At 48.0% G+C, this 4,925-nt stretch overlaps 1 protein-coding gene across 1 annotated transcript in view; it reads left to right on the top strand.

The window, feature by feature from the left end:
- Cxcr5 (C-X-C motif chemokine receptor 5) overlaps window positions 1–4,925 on the top strand; it is a 12,307-nt gene that overhangs the window by 590 nt on the left and 6,792 nt on the right. The gene's annotated exons all lie outside the window — the stretch shown is intronic.

Here is a 4,925-nt window from a genome sequence, read left to right as displayed (position 1 = left end):
TGTATACCAGGCTGGTCTCGAACTCACAGAGATCCGCCTGCCTCTGCCTCCCGAGTGCTGGGATTAAAGGCGTGTGCCACCACCGCCCGGCTAAACAAGGACTTCTTTTTTTTGTTGTTTTTTTTTGTTTTTTTGATTTTTCGAGACAGGGTTTCTCCGTAGCTTTTGGTTCCTGTCCTGGAACTAGCTCTGTAGAGAAGCTTTCTTTTTTCTCTTTTTTTTTCTTTCTTTTTTTTTTTGTTTTTTTTTTTTTTGAGGGGGTATTTCTTGGGGGGTGGGTTGTTTTTGTTTTTTTTTTCGAGACAGGGTAGTCCAAGCTGGCCTCGAACTCACAGAGATCCGCCTGCCTCTGCCTCCAGAGTGCTGGGATTAAAGGTATACACCACCACCGCCTGGCTGGAAGCTTTCTTAATGTCAGAATGCCAGCACTGCTAGCCCATCAGTCAGTGTGTAGAGTGTGTGCAAGCGTGCATGAAACTGGGTTTCATCCCCAGCACACATACTCTAAGTATGGTGGTACATGCCTATAATCCTAGCATGAGAAAGATGGAGGCAGGAGGATCAGAAGTTCAAGATCATCCTCAGCTACATAACGAGTTTGAAGCTAGCCTAGAACATATGAGACCTTGTCATATATATATACATATATACATATACATATAATTGTTATTTTGCTGTATGGTTTTGTCATCAAAGTACAACTTTCTGTATTGGATGGAGAAGTTTGAGAACCTAATCTTTGCCCTCAAATAGTTTATGGTCTAAGCAAGAGGGAGGAACGAATCCCTGGCTGGAAGCTTTTAGACAAAGGTATAGATGAAGTGTGTGAACAGATGGTAGCCAGAAAGAGGATCCCAGTGGCCAGAGTCGTGCAGCAGGGGATGCTAAGCTGCGTTCCTCCTAAAAGTGTCTTGGAGCATGCTGTAGCCTCCAGGAAAGAGCTGTTGTCTCCACAGATCAGGTGGTCTCAGAAGAGTTTCTTAGGTAGGAGTTAAAACAAAAGTGATGCCCAGCACCACTCTCTGGTACCCACCCAAGTGTCTCCAGGGAAGCATAGAGGTTCACCTGACTTGGGTGCCATGGTGCTACCAAAGGATGTTGTAAGGAACAGCTCAAGCAAAAGGCCCCAGGGCTCTGGGGTGTGGGCAGCAGCAGACTTGGAGACTTCATCGTGGTCTTATTCTCTTAGAGCTGCTTCTGGGCTAGACCATGAATGCTTCTGGCCCTGGGTCCTATCAGATCTCTACCCTGAGCACACCTTGAGGTGCTCCCCCAACTCTCCCAGCTCCAGCATCTGGGGTCTGCTCTATCACTTACCCACGGTGCCCCCGGGCTTGCTGAGGGATGCTCCTTTAAGACTCTACGTCCTCCACAGTCCAGCCCTGGTTCAGATCTAGCCATGTTTGTTCAGGACATGCTGTGGTTTGCAGGTCCAATGCAAAAAAAAGCAAAATATAAAGCCACTTGTTGAAAAAGAACTAAAAAAGCCAAAGGTGGGCATGGTAGCCCACAGCTGTAATCCCAGCACTCAAAAGATTCAGGCAAGAGGACTGTGAATTTGAGCCCAGGTGGCTACACAGAGAGACTCTGTTTCAAACAAGGAACAAATCGGAAAAATTTCAGGATGACAACAGAAAGCATTAAACCAATCCTGACTTCCTTTGAAGTGCGAAATCCCCATGACTACCCAAGTGGCACCTTCATGATGCCAGCTGAGTCCAACCAGGATCTAGGCCAGACCCTAGGTCAGATTTAAAGCCGAAATGTTTGACAAAGCAGCATGTTCCCACCCTCGCCCTCATCCCTACCACTGGCTGCCCCTGATTCGGTTAGTTGGTATCTTCTGCCCACAGCATCAAGCTGACCATGGGCCCTGACCCAGTTGGATGCCTTTGTAACCACCTGGAGACCTGGCCGTCCCTGGCTTCTGAGAAACCTCAAGAGTTTCCCCTAACTGCACACTGCACCTCACTGTGTGACCTACTAGAGACAGGTGGTGGCAGGGGGCAGAGGGACAGCAGAGGGGGTTTGCGACATGCAGCAAACCTACGTTCTGAGGAGAGAAGCCTAGCAACTTCTCCATGACACATATCAAAGCAAAGGCTCTCAGCGATGTGCCTGGACGTCAGCTAGGATCTAAATAGGGTCTAGCTGGGAATCCTAAGACAATCCTGGCCCTGGGTCCCTTCAATCAGGCACACCCTGCCTTCACCTGCCTCCCGTGTGCTAGCCTCTGGGGTAGCTGACACTCTGGAACACAGAACCTCCGCTTTGGCCCCGCCCACCCAAAAGGTCCTAACTAGCCTTGGCACACTGCCCACTCTGCCACGGTGCAGGTGTCCTGGATGGCAGCACAGAGGCAGAAGAGTCTTGCATTAGTGGCTTCTCAATAAAATTGTGGGTTTCTCTTTTACTCAGTTTGTTTCTTGTACTGAATTGGAAACCAAGACCTCATGCATCCCTGGCTCTCCCAAGGAGCATTTTCTGCCTTGTGGTAGGAAGTTGAGGTCTTAACTAGCCATTTTTCTGGGGAGTCTGCAGAGTTTCTCCCACTGATTTTATTTCCTGCTCCCCACTCCTTGCCCTTGACCCAAATGATTACTGGCCTACTTTCCCAGATCTCTAGGCTCTACACTCCAACTTTGGGTTTTGAAACAGGGATCTTGACAAGTCAAGCAACGCCCATCCCTTTGACCTATTTACATTTTTTTACATTTGATTATTTATAGTGTGTGTTTATGCATGTGCCTGCGTGCGCACATGCACTTGTGGGATTTAGTTCTTTCTTCTCAGTGTGTCTATCCCAAGGATTGAACTCCAGTGTTCAGGCCTGGTGGCAGGTGCCTTTACTCACTGAGCTCTTTCACCAGCCTCTCTTTTTTATTATTTTTAATTAATTTAGTTAATGAATTAATTTTGAGAAAGGATCTCTTTGTAGTCCGGCCTGTACAGGAACTTGTTAGGTAGCCCAGGCTGGCCTTGAACTCACAGAGATCTGCCTGCCGCTGCTTCCCAAGAGATTAAAGGTATACTACACTATTCCCTGCCCACCTTTTATATTAATGAATTTATTATTATTATTATTATTATTATTATTATTATTATTATTATTATTATTAGTGTGTATTGTATGAGGACACGTGTTTGACATGATTTCTGTGTGAAGGTCAGAGGAGATCATTTGAGAATTCCTTCTCTCCTTTCACCTTGGATTCTGGGGGTCAAACTCAGGTCATCAAGCTTGTATAACAAGCCCCTTTACCCACTGAGGCATCGCACAAGCCCCCTTTGTCCTCTGAAATTCAATGATTACCTTTGACCTCGTGAACACCTGCTAGCTTAAGGCGGGCCATTAATCCTTATGAGTGCAAGATCTGAACAAAACTTCTAGACGGCTAAGACCCAGGAAGGAAGACCCTGGTGCCCAGAGTAGACGTGACAGGAAGTCACCCTATTACCCAGGGGTCTCGGTGGACTTGGAGGAGAGTCGGCCTAGGAGAACCACTGTGGGCTGTTTCATTTCACACCTCCAAACAGAGGTCTTTGGGCATGCCTGGAAGCAGGGCCTTGGTTGGGCACCCACACAGGCTAGTGATGATGTAGATCTCCAGCCCTCAGGAGGTGGGGCCGCCACAGCACAGGTCCTAGCTCCAGTGTTTAGTTTCCCTGGCCCTACCTCACGGACGATCACTACGAGCCATAAACTCGGTGTGACCAGAGCATCACCATCACAGTCTGTCCACACGCAACTGTCTCATTTCACCACGGGATGAAAAAGAGGAACCAAAACTTGCTCAGGCCGTTTCTGGGCTTTACCTGAGGGAAGGGGAGGGAGGGTCCCCTCATTCTGACCACGTGAAAAGTCCCACAGAAGCCCCAGTAGAGGAAGCCTCAACTGGGGAGGGGAGGTTGGAGGAATCAGACCTGAGGCCAGTCTGGGAGGGATTGTATCAGGAGGGATCTGTCTAGGTTCTGTCGCTCAGACTGATCACAGAGACTGTGTTAGGAACGCGTGCCCTCCCAAGGGACAGTCTGTCTGGTCCCATTCCTTTGGTATATACATAAAGAGCCACCATGTATTTATAACACAGAGTCAGAGCACAAGAATGAGTTTTCTCTTGGGAATGAAAGGCAGAATACTTCAAATCAATACTATCTTGGAAAAGCCAGCAAAATGGCTCAGTGGGTAAAGTGTTTGCTTCCAAGCCTGACGACCTGGGTTCAGTCCTGTGTCTCACATGGTGAGAAGAGAGAACCAGCTCCCCAGGATGGTCTCTGCTCTCCTTACATGTGCATGCACACAAATAAATATAAAAAATTTATTTTTAGCCAAGTGGTGGTGGCACAAGCCTTTAATCCCAGCACTCGGGAGGCAGAGGCAGGCGATCTCTGTGAGTTCAAGGCCAGCCTGGTCTACAAGAGCTAGTTCCAGGACAGAAACCAAAAGCTACGGGGAAACCCTGTCTCGAAAAATCAAAAAAAAAAAAACAAACCAAAAAACATTTAAAGCAAGTACTAACTCAGGAGATGGTTTTAAGAGGTTCCTAAGGGATGCAGGGGCATGTGCCTTGACTGAACTTGTCTTCACAGTGCAGGCTCACGAGGTGAATTCACATGAAGTCTAAAGGTGAGAGGTAGGGGTTGCTTAGTATCTCCCCCAGAGCCGAGCATGATGGCCGTAATCCAAGAACCCAAGAGACTGAGGCAGGAGGATCCTGTGTCCAAGGTTAGCTTGAGTTCAAGGCTAGCCTGGGCTACACATGATATCCTGTCTCAAAAAACTAAAAACTGGGGGGCTGGAGAGACTCGGCTCAGTGAGTAAGAGCACTTGCTGTTCTTCCAAGTTTGCTTTCCAGCACCCATATCCATTCGGATGCCTTCTTCTAGCCTCTGATAACACGCACTCGTACAAGGCAGATGGACCC

Source organism: Microtus ochrogaster, chromosome 5 (genome assembly GCF_000317375.1).
Source record: "Microtus ochrogaster isolate Prairie Vole_2 chromosome 5, MicOch1.0, whole genome shotgun sequence".
In the NCBI taxonomy this organism is placed as follows: domain Eukaryota; kingdom Metazoa; phylum Chordata; class Mammalia; order Rodentia; family Cricetidae; genus Microtus; species Microtus ochrogaster.
Note: the sequence above shows the minus strand (reverse complement) of the source record. Positions and strands in the feature narration are given on the sequence as shown.